We start from the raw sequence: 22530 nt of genomic DNA, 5'->3' as shown, positions 1-22530 counted from the left end.
AGTTCTTTAATTAGCATTAAAATTGTTCCATATATCAATATAATATTAAATTTAATATATCAGCAATGGAATTAGTGTTTTAAACTCTTAAATATTTAATTAATCATAGCTTTTATTGTAATTGTAATTCTGTCTTAAAATTCATAATGGTAACATATGATACAAACGAAAGTATACACAGAGGTTAATAACAATCATCGAAGAATATCAATAATCATAACCATCTATCAGAGACAAGAAGAATAAGATTTCTCGACAAACGTTTTTCATTCGTCACAAAATAGTTTTAATAAATATCGTTCCCAGTAAATACTCTTTCTGGTGTTGACTATGTGTCTTAAAGAAATCTAAAGACATTGAAACTTATATTCCAGTAAGTGGAATCTTTTTTTTTTTCTTGGGGGAGGGGGGTGTTCAACGAGACACTGGTGGATTTATTTCAATATCACTTTCGACCAAAGAGTAATGTATGCGAAAATTCAAATCCATCATGCAATCTTTAGACATATTAAACTAATAAAATTACTTCCACATCTGGGACGTTACTCATACGTCATGATAAATATTTACATCATACATCACAAAGAATTTTCATGTAAATTTATGTGGGTGATGCGGCAAGGGGAAGTCAGAGAATAATTTATCAAAAAATGTTTAAGAGTGGGTGTTGTATTGTTCGGAGTTTCTAAATTTATCCGGACATGTCATAGGTAATGAATATCTCTTATTGACAATATGTTGTATAAGCATGTTTAATATTAATAATTAATAGTTATAATAATAATAGTTATTAAATAAATTATTAATAACTATTAATTAATAACTATTAATAAATTATTAATAGTTATTAAATAGTTTAACATTCATTTCATAGGGTAAGTATTAAGTAATAATACCTGCCCCGTTTTAACGAAAATAAGCTTTGGACTTCATGTTGACTATGGAATTTGAATTTACCTTCATTGGCAGAATATTATAATTACATGTATTGTTTTGGTTAATAGAATTTTTATAACCTTCTCACTGTTTCAAAACTTTATATTTATATAATAATCAATATGTATTGTTTAATTATGTGGATTTTGAAATTCATTTCAATAAATATGCGTATGTCTTACAACCTGTTTAGAAACTTCTGAAAGCAATGAAACGATGAAAGGTGAGTTGTAAGAATATTGGTATGGAGGCTCGTAAAATTTACATTCTCCTGTTACAGGGCGTTGGTGACTCCCAGTAGGCGAAAGATTAAACTAAGTTCTTGGTCTGATATGGAGCTTGTTCATTAGATCCTAAAAAATACAGATCTAAACATTAAAGATATTTCAATACTTTTAGTGAAAGTTTTAATATACTTTTATTAAAATTATTTTTTTATTTGCACCATTGATAATCTGGGTTCTACATGATGGATTCTTCCCAATATTAGTCAGAACTCTTATAAACTTTGAAATATTGAATCTTCATAACAGTGAAGTAGACTACGTTTTTCCACAACTTAGTCGACAGGATGGCTTGACTTAATCCTGTGATTATTATTTTTTTCTAAATTCACTTCAAAAATTTGATGTGCATCAATCCAACTATAGAGTTGAGGATACTGCAATAGACATGTTAGTTGCTGTTGAAAAGTTTTAAAAATGTTTATAATTCCTTGATGCGAAAGTATCATTTTTGTGTTATAATTAGTAATCCTAAATATAATACCTCATGCTGCATCTATATACTAAGCACACTTTCTTTTTCAAATGGTGCGAATAGATTGTTAATAAGTAATTAATTAAATAAGTAAATTTTAAAATTAAAAAAATTGCACAGTCATCTGCGTTTTAATTATCTAAAAATATGTTTTTAAAAAATTGGACATTTTCAAGGATTAAAATTTGATTCAATTAAATGTCCAAAAAACAAAATTCAAAGAAATTGCTTTCTAATTTCCTCCTTTTCTACAAGTCTTTTTAAAAGATTTTTCTTTTTATCAATGCTTAACATTTCTTCCTATATTATCTTTAAAAAATTAAATAATATAGATAAATGAAACTCAAAATCAAAACTCACTTGGTATCAAAATTTCAATCTCTATTTAGGATTGGATTCAATCCATCCAACGGAAGATGCCAACATTCATCCGCCATTATAGCTTTGATTTAAGGACTTGGTGGCTGACCTTCAATCTCAGACAAGCGAGTGCTTCTGCTGAGAGAGAAAGAAAGAATGAAACAGAGGCCGGATAGAACAGAAATAATTGGATTATAATGAATACAACTGTGGTGAATTATTTTTTTCTATAATTTTTTATAATTGATTTTTTTTCTATTGATTACACGGCTTGACTGTTAAAACTTCTGGGCCTATAACCAACTGTTATCCTTCTAGGCTCATAATCAACTCTGTTATACTTTAGGGTAAACTAACCCAAACTTTAGTAAAGCAAGCAGTGAAATTTTTGTGTCAAGAAGGCATAAAGATGAAAGCAGTTTCTTAAAAAAAAAAATGACTTTTATTAAAAATCAAGAATAAAGTCAATGTGCTCGTCACTGGAGCAATCTAAATAATAAGTTGAATAATAAAAACTTAAATCAACATTACCAGACCTCAGATTCGAGCCGTTTAAAATAACTAATCGGCATAGTTAAAATGTTGAAGCAACATACAGCTGCATAGCCAAACAGTCGACGATCTCTATGTTAGAGCTAAACACATTTCCCATATTCCATATCCCTCCCTTCTCTAGAAACTACGACACGAGCCGAAATTAAAATAGTCGCTCGATTTGCATTGCGATTGTTGCCAACCACAAAACTCGCAAAAAGGTCGGGTTCGAATCATCGGTTTGTTTACTGTCATTGAGATCATGGAACGGGATTGGAAAAACAACACAAGGACCGTAAAATTCGGATCCGAAAATAACTTTCGCATGGTTTTTCTTTAAATGTTTAACATAGACAAATTTAGTGTTTTGGAGGAAAGAAACGCAGTCAAGTTTATTAAACATCAAACCACGCTTGTGTCCTAACTAACCATAGTATACTTTTTTTACTTCAGAATTCTTACGTCGCCCCCTCCCCCAAGTCCATCAAAGCCATATTGTATCTTTAATACGTTACGAAATTTAACCCAAGGGGTTCCACATTGATTCTGTGCTTATAGAAAGCTGATAAAGAAAGCATTATTGTTAATTAATTTTTGTTACTTTTTCCTCAGAAAAATGCTATTTATGTTACCATGATAATCGGGTGAAACTTTCCCTTTCCATTTTCAATTTAGCAACTCATCATCTGGCTACTAATATTTTCTACACTTTTCCAATAACAGACAAACTATTTTAATTAGTATATATTTCCATTCAAGTAACGGCCTTAAAGTTTCTGGTTCTCTTATGTAAGCTAAAACCTTACCAATGAATTAGTTCTTAAACTGTGTGAAGGTCTCCAGAAAACACAGTTCTTCAAAAAAGCTAATGCTTCAAGAATTCAACGATGCGTTGAAAAATACGTTAAATCAATGAGTTTTAGCTAATTGAAAAATCCTCTCCCATTAAGTGTGCACATCGCAAAAAGAAAATCTGTTAGGTTTCTGATTTATGCGTAATCACTTCGTAAAGAGCATATGTCTTTTGAAGGCGTTTTCTTATCGTTTTCTGTCAAAGTGAGTGCGAAGACATTTATCTTTAATGCAATTTATCCTGTTTACACGAGAAAGAGCGTTTAAAATTCAATTTCAGTTTCCCAGTATTATTGAATTCTTTATGTTGAGTGTTAGGCGATTTATTTTATCTTGAATTTAGCACTCTTAGCACGAATGTGACAATATTTTATGATGCGATTAATTTTATATTATTGTTTTTTATTATGCATGAGTCATATTTGCCTTTATTGTGTTAAATTGTGTTTTTATATCTAAAATAATATTTAATTCCTCCACAAACAATTGTAATTGCTGAAAGATATTAGAGTTGTAAATAGTAAAAATTTTTAAAATTTTTGCTTTTTCACAAAAATTAAAAAAATTCTCTTATACCTTAGAATTATATATTTCCTTTATAAATGCAGTGGAAATTAGTATAATCCTTTACTATTACAAGTAGATTTATAAAAATTCAGATTCTAATATATCACACACTGCTGATATTACAGCACTTATTTTAGTATCAGATTTTGGAAATTCACGGAAACTTGAACCTTTTAATATCTGGTCATGAACTGAGACATTTATCAAATGTTGCACTCGTTTTCGTCCGATTTCATTCTGTTTTTAAAAAAAGTGAGAATACGAAACTATCTGGATAAAACTACACTAATAATAGTTTTGGAACAACATTATTGTAATAAGAGGCGATACATTTAACAAACTTATTGATATAATAATAAAAATAATAATAAGGTTCAAATCCAGAATTTTGTTATTGTATGTAAATATTTAAATAGAATTTCATTTCACAGTTACAGAAGAATTATTTTGCAACTAGTATGTTTGTTGTCATTCCGAACATCAACACTATGCTGCAGGAGGAAGTTTTGAAACTCCTATCCTATAAACAGAAAAGAAATGTCTGCATAAAAAGAGAAAAGATTGAACATCTGAAGGTCACACATCATGTCAATACACAGTTTATATGATTATGGGTTAAGAATGGTAAGTCACTAATATAAAAGGAAAAGTGAAATGGGCTTATTCTTAAACGAGGCAAATGAGTTTATTCTTAAACGTTTTTGATTCCAAAAAAAAAATGAATGAAGAATGGAACAGAATTTTGTAATATTATTCCCAGGACTAAATAGAGAGGGTTATTAAGAAAGAAGTTACCCACATCAGAGGGCTCTAACATGAGCATTACTGGTCCAAATAAGATAACATTTGAAATGCAGATTATTGAGATGATGCGCTTTACACTTATTAATTAAAACATAGTACAAAATTTCACCAATAGATGGGGCTGTAACATAAATGGCATTTATTTGCATATACTGAAAATGTGAAACATAATTTGCGTTCCAGTGCATGTCTATTACAATTTTTCTTTGGAAGGCAGATTCTGCACAAAGTTTTTTCTCTGTTCTTCCTGCCTACTTTGCAAGAAAAAGCGCTGCTGGTGAAATTGTTCTACCAGTACTCCGTTGCAGCTGTAAAGGAATTTCGCCGTATGAAGCAGATACGAAGAGATCCAATTCTTCAGGTGCCCTACGCAAGATATTGCAAAAATTTGGAAAAGCAGGACAACTCGGCATTCTTCTAGATAGAGGACGAAAAAAAAATCCCGTCTTCCAAAGTCGAAAATGTTGCAACCGCGTTGAAGCCAGCAGTCAGTTGCCGCTTAATAATGTGAATTTGCCAGTTGTTTCCCGTGTTCTGGATATGCCATATACAACTGTACGAAAAATCGTAAGAATTTTGCATTTTTATCCATATGAAATCAAGTCTGTGCATCTATTGCTGGACGGGGACTTTGAGGCCCGTAAAACGTTTGCACTTCAGTTCCTTTCTCGAATGGCGGTTGATGCAACATGGCCATGGGATATTCTGTGGAGTTATGAGGCCCACTTTTTCCTCAATGGGCAAGTTAACACCCACAACTGTCGGATTTGGGCAGAGGAAAACCCTCACGTTATCCGGGAAGAACCTTTGCATCTTAAAAAAGTGGCAGTATGGTGTGGTTTTACAGCTACCTTTATCATTGGGCCGTATTTCTTTGAAGAGAAAACTTCAAATGGAATAGAAACCGGTTCCGTAACAGGACAACGGTATCATGATATGCTGAGGGATTTTGTCATCCCAACTCTTCTACAGCGTGGAACCCTTCAAGATATCCTTTTCATGCAGGATGGTGCACCACCTCATATTGATCGTCATGTAAAGTGATTGTTAATACAGCAGACGTTTCACGGAAGCACGAATTTTCAACCATCATTTCCCAATAGCACGGCCTTCTCGCTCGCGAGACGTCACCCCTTGAGACTTTTGGTTGTGAGGTTATTTGAAGGACAATATCTACCTTCAAAGGCCATCATCTCTACCAAATCTGAAGGGCCACATTCGGCAGCATTTTCTTAATATCCCGGCAGACTTACTCCGGTCATCTATAGAAAATATGGTTCTCCAATTAGAGCCTATTTTTGAAAACGAAGGAAGACACATTGAGCAATTTTAATTTTACTTTATTTAATAATTATAAACCATATTAAATGTTTTTACGTGTATTACAAAGCCACCAAACGGTGAATATTTCTACTAATTCCTTATATTTAATAAATGTAAAGCGCATCATTTCAATAATCTGTAGTTCAAATTTTATCTCACTTGGATCAATAGAGCGCATTTTAGAGCCCTCTGAAGTGGGTGAAGTATTTCTAGCTTACTCTGTGTTTATAATAATTGTGACTATTTTAATATATGATTGAAGTTATTTAATTAGAAATTAATCATTTTTTAAACTTTATATTTTTTAAAATAAGGAGATATATTATATTTAAAGATAAAATATAATCCAATAAAAATGAAAACAAATTATAATAGTTATTTTATAACAAATATTGTTTAATATTTGAATGCATCATATATAAAATATAATAATATTAATATATAATAAGAATATAATTTTATACCTTTTTATAATATTTGAAAATATTATGATATTTTTAAACAGAGGTTTATCTCTGAATTTTTATTAAAAATATAAAAGTAGAAAATATATCAAATTTTCAGTATTTGACTTGAATTTTTCTAATATGTAAAACAATAAACTAGAATTTATTTGTTTTTAATGCAATTTCAAGTTTTCAAAGTTGTTAAATAATCTTATATTTGGATTAAGAATTTAAAAAAAAAATAATGAAGAAAAAAAAACTTGCCGGATACATTATATTTTTGCAAATTTCGAGAACAGTGAATTTTGATTAGTGGAGTCAGTTTCCAATTATAATAAAAAATCATTCTAAATTATTTGGTATTCAAGTCAGAAGGTAAATAAGATTCCTTTTATTGTTTTGAAAGAAATCGCATTAAATTTTTTATTATTTTTGTATAGAATTATCATTCGAGATTGTTTGCCAAAATATTATATACTACATCTTGAAAAATATTACTAGTGTCTGATTTAATTATTAGTAAATTCACTATAGTTTTCACACTATATATTTGCAATCCCAATATAGGGAGCATGCCTGTTGATTAATTTTTCATTTGCAAAAGAATAAGCCCTGAATCACCCATATAGAAGAGAATAATATACAATGTTACAACAAAGATCATTTGTTTATTTTTACGAACTCTGCAATAGCTCACCAAAAAACGCACACCTTTCGCTTACTATCCTAAAGTCTTATGTTATAATAGAGCTTGGTGATTTTGATATAATCTCAAAACCACAAATTAAATACTGGAACCAAATCACTTAGGCGAAATCTTATCATCATATTACAATAGATCTTGGGGAAATTTACCATCTTATGTACAATGGAACTGTACACAAGATACATCTGTACATCTGTAATTTTGGCCTGACAGAGCTTAGCAACCTTGGAGTAATTTCAAAATCGCTAAAGATTATCTATTCTTTATATTTTTAAGCCTGGTAGTATATAGTATCTATCCTTTGTATTTTTAAACCTGAGAATATATAATATCTATCCTTTGTATTTTTAAACTGGGGAGTATATAGTAACCATCCATTGCATTTTAAATTTGGGGGTTACATTTGGAAGATCAGGTATAAGGCAAATTCAAATAGTGACATAACAAAATCACAATTAAGTTATTTATGATCTATATTCACAATCAATCTATCAGTTAGATGAAATGAGAAACCTTTCTTCAGATACTTTCGAAGTTCATGAAGATAAAAGGAAGCAAATCCAAAGCAGGCATCTGACAACAACCGAAACTTTTCACAGATGATAGGAGAATATCGCCTTAACAGCATATATTTCTCAAGAAAGAACAATAACACTCTGAAAGAAAGAGAATAAAAAAGTAAAACAACCGAGCATGAAAAATTGAATCCATACTCTAGAATGTTTACCACCATAAACTCTATCTAGTTTTGGCAGAAGTGTCTATTTTATTTTTGTTTCAACATAGTTTGTTTCGGAAAAATATTTGCTGTAAAAAAATGGATTTCGGAATGCACCTACTGAAAAGTATTCTTCTTTTTTGGTATGATGTACTTTAATTTTTTTCTTTTTAATCGGATTCAACCTCCAGCATGATGGTGTTATTGCAACTTTAAGAAGAGACTATTCTTCTTAACACTGTGATAATCTCTTGATCCGCCATTGGAGAACATAAGAGAAGTGTATTTAAATGACTCTAAAAGGATTTTTTTTCATTGATATGATATTTATTTCCATACGATTTGGTGTAAATACAGCGCCGTAGAATTTTCTATGTCTTTCAAATCTTACATTAAGGTTTCCACTTTAAGTCCTGATGGTATTCTATTTGTAACCTTATTGAATCAAAGATTCAATGGGTCTGATGCACGGTAAACATGTAATATCGAGTGAAATCTCTGAACTTCCAGTCAATTATGTGTCTCAAAAATTTGAGAAACTGAGTATAGGCTCAGGTATCTTTTTGTCATCTGACTATAGTTCTACATTTATAGATTCTGCTTAAAATATCATTTGCATTTCTTCAAAATAAGGCGTTTATTTAACTAAATAAAACTTTGTAAACTCTGTCATGAAGTATTTAAAAAGATTAATGTCAATGTTCTAAAATTTTTTTCCGGTACAATATGATGGACATTATTTACAAAAATCTTGCCTTGAATATGGTAGTATGTGTTTTAATAGATCTAAATTTTTAATATGGAATACCTTAATTTTCTTATAATTAATTATTTAAAAATAAATACCCAGAGTAAATTTTAAAAGTAAATACGTTTTAATTTATATGGTGATAAGAATCAAATTAACAATAAAAAATAAACATAAATTACTTTTTGTCAAAACTGAAATAATTACATTTTCTTATTATAAGGATAGGAAGTAATCATTATATTTTAATTCGTCTTATGGTGAGTTTAAATTTATTTTACAAAATTAAATGCCTTTGGGTGATTTTATAGAAAGTTATTCAAATTATTGGATAATTATTTTTATTTAGAAATTACTATTTTTTATCAAGGAACAATCCTTAATTTAGCCAGCGTTCTAGATTTCGTTTGTGCTAATGATTTTCATAATTTTTTCAGCGTCTCATTTTTACTTATGTTTTTTATCAAAATGCTTTATGAAAATCAAAAATAATCTAAACATTAAATAATCTGAAAAAAATGAAATGATTCCAAATTTAATCTAAATGTAATAGCCTAACTATAAATATAGTGATTTAACTACTACCAACAACATTAATTGAAACAACTTATGCGTCTGAGAAAGACATTTTTCTTGATGGCTTTATCGTGAAAGTTTATGATGAATAAAGGCGGTCTATATAATAAGGCTTCGGTCTATAAAGAGACAATTAATACTCGCAGTCGGAACATAAAATATGCATTTTTCAAACAGAAACAATGACGCAGAGAAAAAGGAATACAAAAAATAAAATTCTGAAGTAAAAAAAAAAAATGAATCCATATTTTAGGTTTCTTAGTTCTATAATCAGTATCTGGTTCCTACCGAATTTTTTTGCTTTGATCTGCTTCTTGTTTCAGGAAGATATTTCAAGTGGAAGAATGGACTCCATACCATGGATCGAAATGTACCTTCTGAAGTGCGTCGGTTTTATTTGGGCTGATGGGAAATAGTCTTGAGTCTCTATGTAGTTTTTCAAGGCTGGTGCCTCCGGTGATCTGGGGTTATTGCAGAATGTAGCGTTAAGAAGGATGGAGTAGATAGTGGCGGACTTTTCAACCGCAGTGGAGTGTCTTGTAAGATCGATTTATTATTTTTCTACTTATCTGCGTTGCCTTATTTACATAAGAGTAGGTAGGCATTCTATTTTATTTGATTCAATAGTTTTTTGAAGGGTCTAGCAGAATTTTTTTTATAAATAAAATATTTGTGTTATACTGCAGAGCACAAGTCACAGATTCAGATTATGCAGATTGATTATTTTTATTATATCATTTTCAAAGAAAGTAGGCATTTTTCAAATAAATAAATTATACTTTAATCTAGAAACTTGTTTCATCATGTCGTTCGTCAAATCATTCGAGTTCAAGTACTTCAGAATACTGGGATTTCCAAGTTTTTATATCGAGTCTAATTTATTCCCGTCAAATGCTATAAAGACACTTCGTGTTCTTAAGGGTTGACATAAAAAAGACTCTTATTAGTTGGAGATTATTACTAAAAAAATGCATACTCGAACATTCTCTGAGAACATTGGCAAAAATTCAGACTCATCTGGAGGAGAGTTTCTAATGGACAAACCACACGCCTCTGATATTCAATCAATGATATGTAAAGAAAGGAAGGGTGAAATTTTGTAATGATAACCCAGCGTCTTTGGCACTTGCCGTAGTTTCGATGATTGGATGTTTCGGCCTTTTAGTATTGATAAAATTAATGAAAATGAAAGAAATATCTATGTGTACGCATGGAATATTGAAGAAGGAAATGAAAGTTTCTTGAATTACTGATTTTGCATTTGATGAAAAGTAAGTGGCTATAAATATCAAATGAGATTGGTTTGAAAGTATTTGTTATAAAATTATGAGGTATTCAGAATTTGTTGAGTAAAAATACGATTGAAATTAACTAGTAGAATAAATCTATTTTTATAAGTTTTTCATCTTATAATAGTTTCATCATTGTTATTGTATTAGCTCTGTAGGAGAACGCAACAAAGAACAAAAAATAACTAATTTGTCTACAAATCAGGATTTTTATCTCCTTTAATTTCTGTTAAGTTACCCCAATAGTTTTTTTTTTAAATTTTTTTCCCAATTTCTAAAAAACAACATTTTTTAGAAATTAATCAGGAAAAATAAGTACTATGTCTATATATTTTCTAATATTCTCATTGCGTTGCAAACGAAGCAAATTATTTATATGCAGTTGTTGTATATATACATTGGGCTCTGGGTGTCATATGGGAGAGTCAAAGCTAATTAAGATCTCTTAATAGATTTATATCTTCAGAGACTATAACTTTCACATGTCTTCTCTGGAACAAAACTAGAAATATATTCATAATTTTGGCCTTTTATATTCCAGGAATATGTTTAGAAAGCTGTCAATGATCTTTGCTTTTGTTTCTGGTTCAAGGTAGATATTTTTTTTCTTCAGTTTGTATTCTACAACAATTTGAAATTGCATCTTTAAAAAATAGGAGAATAAAGAACCAAGAACAAATTATCTATATCTTATCAAATTTTTAAAGTAATTCACCTTTTTAAATTACAAAATTATTGTTACATCTTCTCCCTTCATAATAATTTGAACAAGAGAATGTCGTATTTGATTTTGTTTTCTGTTTCTGTTTCTTATCTGTTGCGTTTTATTGTAATGACCACCCTTCAGACATCGTCTATTCCTGTAATTGCCTGACCCATAGTAAAAATAAGTAGACATATTTATTATTTGCAGTTAAAAGATTCTTATTCCAATGATAAAAGATAAAGTCACCATACATTGCTTCTCAGGACTATATCTCCCCTGGCATCGACGGATAATCGTTAATCTATTGGTCTGGCTCATCGACAAATGGGTTCTTTTCGATAATGGTGAAAGATTCCCGATTTTTTTTATTGTTATTATGTCTCGACATCCAGGTGTTTGTTCCGGAGAAAATGAAAATCAGAAAGGGCATGACATTTTATGGGAACACTTGCAAGTGTGGAAGCGTGTTTACTTGTGTAAAGTTGCTCTTGATTTACCGTTCTTAAAATTTATGTGGAGTGGACCACGATTTAATAAGGGAAGAAAGCGAAGATCATGAGAAGAATTATCGAATTAGAACAAGAATATTTTTACAGTTTTCTTGGGAAAGAGCTAATTGCTGAAGCAAAGCAAATGAATTTTTTAATTAACTCATGCTTGTTCTATTTTAACACTTTCATTAAATCTTTAACTGTGCCTAAACTAAAATTTACACTTCTTTATTATGCGTAGGAAAACTGAAGAATAAAATGCATGCATTGCCTGTATTATAATTAAAATATGAGAAAATGATGTGTATAATGCCTAATATTTATGAAAAATATTATAACTACTTCGAAATAGATAATGAGACAATCATTATATACTTGGAATATTATAAATGAAATAATTCTTCCGAAAAAATAATATTTTATCTTGCTTTTAGGTCTGTCTTTTAAAATACTTCATTTTACATTTTTATAATTAATCTTCAAACATTTTTGGTTTTAATTACAAAAATAAAAGTTAGATAACGTAATATTGTAATTTTTTCAAAAACAAGCCAATTTATTAGAGACCAGTCGTTAACCGATCATCTATATACTAAAATTAATTGGTAGAAATAAAGAGCTGCCAAAAATACTGTATCAATTTCGACAATTTTTATTCCATATGAAATAAGGCCACCCATTGCCATACGAAATTCATATAAATTTCACATCAAATCAGTAGTATATTCCCTCAGCTACCATCTATTTCCAAGAGATATTTCAAAAGAACTGTACATCACTACACATTTTCTGTGGTTGAAAACCCTTGACATACTTAGGCTGTTACAATCACTAAATAAATTATCTAATTAACAATCTCTAATTATAAAATATCTAATTTTAATTATAAATTAATTAATTATCTGCACCGATTTTTATTTGCAGGTCATCTCATGATCCTTAGATACATCCTCTATCTTTGTTTTCGAAAGATATTGCAAAATAAAATTTCGACAGAGCCCTAATCGCTGCAACTGCATTCATTTCGTCAATTTCCGTCCCAATTAATTTTACTACTTTGCAAGCACCGTTATCAATCATAATACTCAAAATGTAATCAAATTTAAAATAGAACATGCTTTTGTTTTGGCAAGGTTTCTTCAAAATTTGTGGACATGACTGCATAAAAGCCATTAATATGGACACCTAAGACGACTAACAATAATATAATTTTTATGTCAATCAATTTTTATGAACTACATCTATTACAACAAAAATATAATCAATGCGTAATTTCTGTAATATAAGCATAATAATAATGATACTGCATTCTAATTGATTAGATAAGTACATTACTCATTAGTCACACTTCAAAAAGGCGAAAAATTTAAAGTTAAGACTAAAAGCGGTCAAATTGTTTTATTTCTTGAGACTGAGTTATTGTGCAGCATATCTTGAAAGGAAGGGGGAAAACTTTGCTTACCATTAATGGTATATCATGATGTCATAAGCATTATGTGAAAAAAAAATGGTACATTGGTTGTGATTGAGAATAGTGTTGAGAACATTCTCTACAGAGAATTCACATGCAAAGTACCATGTTTTTCATTTCTCTTGAAAACAGAGAATGGTGGAAAGCACACGATCCTTGATGACATATCTGGGAGTCATGAGCCATTATAGAGCTAGTACAGCGATGGTTTCTTAAAAAAAAATTCTCTTAAAAATGGATAGTGTAGGAAGCCAGGATATTCTTGATGACAATTGTATGAGTAATACGCTTTGATGTTAATTAAATATTTTAGAAATCTGATGTATTTGTGGTATGATTTCTATATACAGAAAATATAGTTCTCTTTTTCCGGTTTCTCTGGAAAATGAATGATGAAAGAAAACGAAATATAATATCATGCAGGGAATGCACAGTGGTTAATAGGCCTTAATTTCCCATATTTTATTAATTACAAAATATAATTCAACGACTCATACATTTGTCCTTAGTAGATATAAATATGTTGTTCATCAGAATCACACTAAGCGAACAAGGGACATCAAACATGAGAGGAGAAAAGATTGCTAAACGTGTGACCGCATTTGAAATACACGCACGTTTTTAGTTTTTACTTGGCTCGGCGGATTGGTAATATTTGTCTTCAACTAAGTACTGAAATAGCAATTCAATGATTGCATGCTGATTTTAAATATAAATACAACAAATTCTACTTCAAAGCATTGTTAAAGAATCTTTCATTTCAAATGCAGTAATATTGTGTTAATTTTATAGTTGATCAATATTGGTAGAGCTTGTCTTCAACTAAGTCCTGAAATTGCAATTCAATGACTGCATGCTGATTTTAAATATAAATACAACAAATTCTACTTCAAAACTTTTTAAAAGAATCTTTCATTTGAAATGCAGTTATATTGTAACTTGTTTTGAATTTATAGTTGATTAATATTGAATAATCGATAGTTTAAATTACAAGACTTAATCGAAATAATTTGGAAATACACTTAGAAACGATACAGTGCGTAATTAAATGTGAATCATTGAATAGAGTTAATGACGAGCTCGTGAAATAGAGTTAAATTATTATTATCTAGCGAACATATTACATTTTTTCATTAAAATTGACAAAAAGAAAAGAGAATAGAAATTTCATAGAAAATATTTCTCAAAGCTAGAAATGATTGTTACCTGAATTGGTTTACATCCTTAATATCCACTGTATTAAGAAGATGATAAATAGGGTTTCTCATCCCCATTTTGGTCGTCATTGATTCGGTCAGCTTCAGTGTGTGTAAACGAGTTAATGATCTCAGTTTCCCTGCACTACACGAGAACTCGAAAATTTGCCGAATATCGGTTTCATCTAGATAATGCCGTATCAGCTTGAAGCTTCATTTTCTGCGGAAGTGACGATGCGTTAAGCTAATATTGTGTATACTTCGGTTATCTGCAAAGGAATCGCCTTCGCAGAAGTATCTTGGATATTAGTAGCGTGGTAGTTTCTGTTCCTATTTGCCAGCTAACCTGATACATAAAGGTTTATATTTTAACATCGATACATAGGATACATTTTAAGGATATTTTCTTGGAGTTTAGAGTAAGAAAATGTAGATAACTTTTAATACTTTCTTTTCCAATATATTTAACTGTGTGAAATTTTGTTTGATTGTATAAACAATGAGAATAGAAATTTGGTCAGGTAATGAGCCGATTTATATTCAATTAACAAGTACCTCGATTTACTGTTATTCTATACGAATATCGTTCATTTTATAGGACTATAAAGAACATGAAACGTTTTGAACATAATGCGATTTGTAGCTAGTAACTACAGGAAAAGTTAAGGAAAGATCAAATACGTGTGTATCTTGATCAAAAGTTGAGCTAAGATGCATTCAAGGTATTTCTCGAAGTTGTTCTTCTATTTTGTATTTAATCCCCCCCACCCCCCCTTGAACTGTAATTGTTTTCGGTATAGGAATACTAATTCCTTTATTTACATCGAGGTCGATCTGTAACTGATCTGAAAATGAAGCGCGTAATCCCTTTATTTAAAGTAGGAATTTGTTGAAAAAGTTGCCGCCATTCCCCAGTTCATATGTGGCAGAAAAATCCCGATTGGCATTTTCTAGAGTATATGACTTTTGCATGAAACAATAAATATTTTATAAATCTACTTATGGAGAAATAAAACACCAGAAATTACAATTCTTGAATCTTGTTTTTCCTTGAAGGTTCAAAAAGTTTTATCAAAATATTTTTTCGTACTATCTTGATTTAGTTTAAGGACGATATAAAAATTTTTTTTTGGGCTGTTCAATTTTCGACAGTATTTAGGAAAATTTTTGATTTTCTCGAATTCCCTTTATCTGCATTCAAATTATTTCTCACAGAAATAAATGAATTTCTTTCATAACAATAGCAAATTGATTTTTTTATTAATTGTTTCCTAAACTTAATTGATATAGAACTCATAAGGAATAGATATATAGAGAAAAATAATTTAAGAGTCCAGATTAAATCTATTAGCCACATAATTTTAAAAATATTATTCAGTAAAATTTTAAATTTCAATGTAAAAATCAAAAGTAAAAACAAAAAGCCTTCTAAAAGCTTAAATGGGGTGTTTAATACCAATAACTAAGTGTTCATATTTTCTATAATATAGAGAATTTTAAAAAAATGTATCTTATGAATGAGGAAGATTCCTACGTGTTTTTTTTTTTTTTTTTTTAATTATTTCTTACAAAAATTGATTTTTCTTCAATTGTGAAATTTCGTTTCTTTAAATATAATATATCATAAAATAAGGCTTTGGAAATGAATACATTCTGAAGTTGATAATTTCCAAAATAAAGAAATCACCTCTAATAGTTACAGAAATGGAAAATAACTTATGGGTCTTACTTTACTTTCACTAAAAATTTTAGTTTTCTTTACTCTTTATTTAATTAGGTATCCTTTTTTTTACATTACATATTCCGTGCACAAATCTTTTGCTTTAAAAAACGAACATCAAAAGGGTCTGAACGCAGAATGAAAATACCCGGGGGAGGCGGAAAACAATTGTCCGAGTCACGGGAGAAGGAACTGACCGACAGGGTGTGGTAAGGAATCGCCACCCACTTCCGGCCAATCAGTGTCACGTAAATCCAGGTGCAAGTCCTGTTCCTAAACACTCCATCCGTAAGTAGATGCACTGTTTGATATGCACCTTAAATTAAAGTAGGGAGAACCTTAATTATAGCTGCCTGGCGTGACCGAGAAAAAACTGTCGATTTTTTTTCTTCTTTTTGTTTGATTTTTCTTCTGTTTGACAGTCTTGTTCAAAGGAAGGAAATTCTTTCCCTGCATTTATGTCACGCTGTCATTAACTGGGTAATAATCTTCAGCCAAATTGGTCTTAAAATCTCTATTTTTTTTATTACTACGACCCTTATTTGGGTTTGCCAAATGGTCCTTGACTGGACATGGGAAAGGGAATGTTAAAGTTCTTTTTGAGTAGCAAAATAAAATGAGGAGTTTAGTTTTATTACGGATATTAATGTGATTTATAAGAGAATAAAAGGAAGATAAAAATTTGCTTCTCATTTTGTAATTTTGTGTAATTAATTTTGTCTAGAAAATCGTTTAATTTCTGGGATGGTTAGCTAGAAAAATTATTGTTAAGAGTTTTAAGTTTAATAATTTTCTGACTGCTTTATAAAGTCCTGGTTTCGTGATTGCAAGGAAAAATGTTCTAAGAAATTAAATATATCAAGTAGTTTCAGATTATTTTATATTTGAATAAAATTTGCATGATTTGTAATCTCAAAACACTCTAAACTTAAATATGAAAATTATATATTTTCTATTGCTGTGGAATTATTCACATAGTTGCTTTAAAAAAAATGTCTGTAAAAACAGATAAAAGATGAAGATAAAAATACTGAATAACAAAGTTAATATTAAGGTTCGAATATTCCTACATTCATATATACTTGCTTTTGGAAGACATATAATTAGTTAAGATATATTAATGTCCCGTTTCAAAGCAATACTAGGGCTATTTTGGGATCATTAGCTTAGTTATATTAATGTCCCGTTTTAAAATAACATTGGGGCAATTTTGGGACAGACCTCTTACTTTCAATTGCAGTCCAATGAAACCTGAGCTAGCACTACCCTCTCCAAACTTCCACACCACGCCAGGGGGGGGATGTTTGTCCCCGAAGGATTTAGTGTGCACCAGACCCGCTTATACGATGGTTCTTCGGAGGAATCGAAGATATCTTTCTGTACCGAAGTCAAGACCTTACCACTAGGCCACCGCGGCCCTGACAGCTTTATAAAGGCTAGGAGTAAGAAAACAATTCAGAGTTGCAATATCTTCAAATGAAATATGTTGAGTTGTTTCAGTTTATTTTATACTTCAAGAATATTTGTATGGTTTGTAATACTCCAGCATTGTAAACTTAAATATGAAACTTATCTAATAATTATTTAATCTGGAATTATTCACTCAATAATTAAATCATTAGATATAATGGAATTGTTGTTTATCCACATCAGAAATTAATTTCAAAACTATCGACTTCAGGAGACTGGGAAATTACCTGAGAAAATAATTTATCGAAACAAACTGACCAGTTAAGAATATCTATTGCAACGAATTTTCATGAATGCTTAAGTAAAACTTCTGCGATTCAAAGGGACATTTAAGTTACTTAAATGTATAATTTGATATTTAATGAGAAATTGGAGCATAATAATTTATTTCTGATTCTTCTGTTTTTATAATATTTTTGATAACTATCTCCAAATTTTTTTCTCATGGTTTCATTATTTGAAACGAAATCGATTCTCCAGCATATACGTAGGGATTTTAAAAATTAAAATTTTCACTTTTCGCATTTCGTTTGATTAGTCATATTCATGTTATTTTCAATCAAAATTTAAAAGTTGAATGATTTTCTAACTGATAGTATCCTTATATTTATTTCAAAATATACTCGAAAATTGATTTTTTTCCCCATACTTTATTACTAAGAGTCTTATATTGTGTTTGCCATATTTACTTTTCTGTATGCAGATTCCATTTTTAAACTAACGCCCTAAAGTTAAAATAGGAAACACATTTTTTATAATTATTCAAACTAAGTATAATATATATTCTTTCTATTATAAGTAATTTCAAATATTGATGAGATAATAGAAGCATTTATGTTGTATCAACCATCTTTCAAGCATTTAAAAAATAATATTTTAAAGAAATCTTCAAATTATCATTTTTTTTTATTTGAGTGTATCATCTAAAGAATTGTGATTCTTGACAGAGAAAACTAAGTTATTATATCGTAAATAAATTTTTCGCATTATTTAGACAATGCCTTAACATTGATACTCCATAGATTTACGACTGGAAGTCTCAAATGAATATCCTCGAGGGTTTGTAATTGCCACACGATGATGGCACTATCATACTCAAATGGTAGTATCCAGGTTGCAGAACTAATTTCTAAAGCACTCATTCTTCCTTCCTATCTGGCACCTGAGATGATAATTGGCATAAAATTCAATACGCTATAGAGAACTAACAGCTTGGCAATTACCTTGGGACCTCCCTTCTGTAACAACAATACTTATTTCTAAGTACACTGTTTAAAGAGTACCATCTAAGAAAAACTTTCATTCTAGGTGATTGGAAATCTGTTATCCTCAATATATCGCAAGAGAATGCCTGTTTGCCGGGAACAAAGTAAAGTATCAAAAATTGGGAATTAATTAACATATGAATTGACGAATATTTAGTAATTGCAGTGCCTCTACCATCCTTTTGACTTATCTTCTTGATAATCGAACACTCCAATAAAAATGGAACCTTTGCGTAGTAAGTAATTACGGTGGTTGACGACAAATCTTATCATGTCTTTCATTTATGCTTGGTGATGTCTTAATAGTATAGAAAATACAAATCCAGAGCATTTTGTGAAGTTTTTCCATGAAGGTTTCGTCGGCAGTTTAAATTGTATTGAGAATTACGAATACCTACTCAACGTCCAGTTTATTGCTAATTTTACTGAAGTGAGGTGATAATCAACATATGATGATGTCAGTCGAATCATTAGATGATGATTCCATACAAAATGCTTGAAATATTCTAGAAAAGTCATTGAAAGACATGAAATCCATTCCAAAGTCTTCCGAGATTTAAAATTTTTGGTGTTAGAAGAATGGAATTCATTGTCGTAAGCACCGATCGGGAATTTTATTTTAATTATGTACTAATGCAGTCACTTTTATTGATCTAATAGCTTTCAAAATATCGCGTTCAATGTTCTGGCCGGCTAATTATTTATCTAATTAGTTGAAAACATAATTTTTTTTCCTATTTTAGTGCCAACGGTCTCATAGTACGTGCACAAAAAATAGCATAAATTATAATAGACTGATTAGGCAAATTTCACATATTTCTCAATTGCAACCTAAAATTTTAGCAACAGAGCATAAGAGAAGTTCATTTTAAACCTACATGCAACTAATGATATATATATATATATATATATATATATATATATATATATATATATATATATATATATATATATATATATATATATATATATATATATGTTTTATATTTTATATGTAGTATTTTCACAGTTTATAGGAATTCAAGAAAAAACGAGTATAGTAACAAAATAACTACTGGCATGGAGTTAATTGATTCAATAATTTGTTTTCTATTCATTAATTAAGTTTTTTAACAATGTCATTTGAAGCAGAAGAAAATATATACAAAATATTCCAAATAACTCCTCTTATTACTTGAAAAGACATGAAAGTGAAAATACTTTTTTGTTAGAGTTCTTCACAGAAATTCTGAAGGAAATAAAGAATTGAGAGATTGAAAATTCTGATTCAAAATTATCCCTTTCCCCTCCCTCCCTCCAAACCCCCAATTTAATAAATTCCCTGTAATTGTGAAAAGAAATTCGCACTTTCTAAAAAAAAAAAAATCAATAAATGTATTTTTAAGAAAGTCATCTTTGCACATGCTTTATATCTCAAAGGATCGCTTTATCCTTCCAAATGGAGATACAATCCCATTACCAATCCTAAATCGAAATAAAAACCTCATCGATCCAACCACTTCAAGGTCGCAGGTTACTACCAGTGTGCAGAGGATCCATCGAGTCCAACCCACTTCCTTTCAGGTCCTAAGACCCCTAAGTGGCTCTCTCATATCCGATTTGATCCTCCATTGGGCCGATCGCTGATATCAGTCTGACAGCGAGGGACAAGCCCCGGACCGAAATGAATTTATCATGCCGGAATCACCTTCTGTTTAAAGGAGGGGAAGCCTTTCCAGAAGAGAAAATGGATTGATGCCTTCCGAATTCGAATGGAAATTGTGCGTTCGAATGAAATATCGGAAATTTTTCTTTCTGCTCGGGCTTTCCTTCCTTCACGAGAAGAAAATGTGTTTCGTCTCCCCGATTGGTATCGTGATTCACTGCGGTCGTTCGTTTTATTCACGATTTTTTTTTTTTTTTTTTTTTTTTGTATTTTTCATTTTGAAGAAAAGGATTTCCTTTCGGAGTTCTCCAGAGATTGATTAGGGGACTCCTCACTGCCAATTGAAATCTTTTCCTGAAGGCCATTCGAGGCAATAGTGCCTTAATGTTTGATGTTTGGGTCATTAAATGCTGTCAATGGTTGGGAAATTATTTGTGGAAAATAAATCAAGCATACTCATGGGAGATAGGAGAGTATGAGTGATATTGTTTTTGTCTAATAATTAAAACTGTCAGCATATTTCATCTTATATAATTTCATTTTGTTAATAAATGTTCCTTCAAATGTCAGCTTCTGAGGTAAAGTGTAATTAATTTATAGCCATATACAGGATATCCTTTTTAATCAATTTTTAAAACGTTATAAATAGCCATACATATTTTATTTTGAAAAATTATATAAATGAATTAAAGAATTATTATATTATTATGTATTGTTGAAAATATCATTAGGTTTAAATTTTATAATGCTGCCGAATCTATTAATATTGTTTTGAAAAATAATCTTGCCTTACAAACATTTCAGACAATATTCTCCAGATATGGCCTCCTCGGACTACTCCTCTTCCCTCACCTGAAAAAAAATTCTGAATGGAAGGAAATCCTGTTCTGTATCGATGCCATCTCAGCGACGCATGAGGCTTTGGAGCATGTGTATATCTTTGGAAGAGACCTAGGTTGAAAAATAAAGCAATCATATATATATATATATATATATAGAAAGAGAGAAATATATCAGTTGCTTTAAGCAATTTCAACTCACTAGATTAAAGTTCGAGATATAGGAGCTTAACGGTTTACGAGCTCATTCTCCCTTATATGTTATTCACAAATATATACAAATGCTATAGCCGTAATATTTTAAATTTCATCGAATTTTTTGAAAGAAATGTCTGCTATTTGAAGAATTGCTAGAAATAATGAAAATTTGTTACGGAATGAAATAAAATGTAGAATTTTTAGTAGATAGACAGTTTTGAAATAGTCTTTAGTTTGAAGAAGAAACCTCCCGAAACATTATTGGTAGAATTCACATGAATGAGATGATAGAATTAAGAAAATTTTTGCTTCAATAGTGAGTGTAGCAATAATAAGGATTCAGTTATCTTCGATATCATAACATGTAGGAGAAGATTTTGTGCTACTGATAGCCATTATGACTTTATACTATCGGGAAATTAGTCATTCAGATGTCCTTCAATGACTAAGCATGGTGTGGAAGAATCCTTTCAGTTTTCATGTGAAATCTACTCATGGCTTTCAAAACAAATGATCCCGGGGAAAGGAAATATGCAGTTAGTGCATAATATAAAATTTTTATACGGATTATGTCAATGTTTATTTAATTTTAACATCCTTTTATTATATTATATGAAAAACTGTACTTATCGGTATAATTACATTTTAATAAGGAAATCATCTGATGGATGTAAAAGAAGTACAATACATTATATAATGTAAATAGACACGACACTTCAAAAAGATCGCCAACCACAAAAAAAACAAATAAAAAACAATAAGAGGTGTCCACAATAAAGGGCATTTTTAGAAACTGACGACGCACAAGTAGAAAGCAATTCACTAAATGTACCACAGCACAATCAACAGCATTGAATATCATCTGCTCGCAATGACCAATACAGACATAATACTCCACTAGTGAGTGTTTC

The sequence above is a fragment of the Argiope bruennichi genome, chromosome 3 (genome assembly GCF_947563725.1).
Source record: "Argiope bruennichi chromosome 3, qqArgBrue1.1, whole genome shotgun sequence".
Lineage (NCBI taxonomy): Eukaryota > Metazoa > Arthropoda > Arachnida > Araneae > Araneidae > Argiope > Argiope bruennichi.
The sequence above is the reverse complement of the archived record's forward strand: the minus strand, read 5'-3'. Positions refer to the sequence as shown.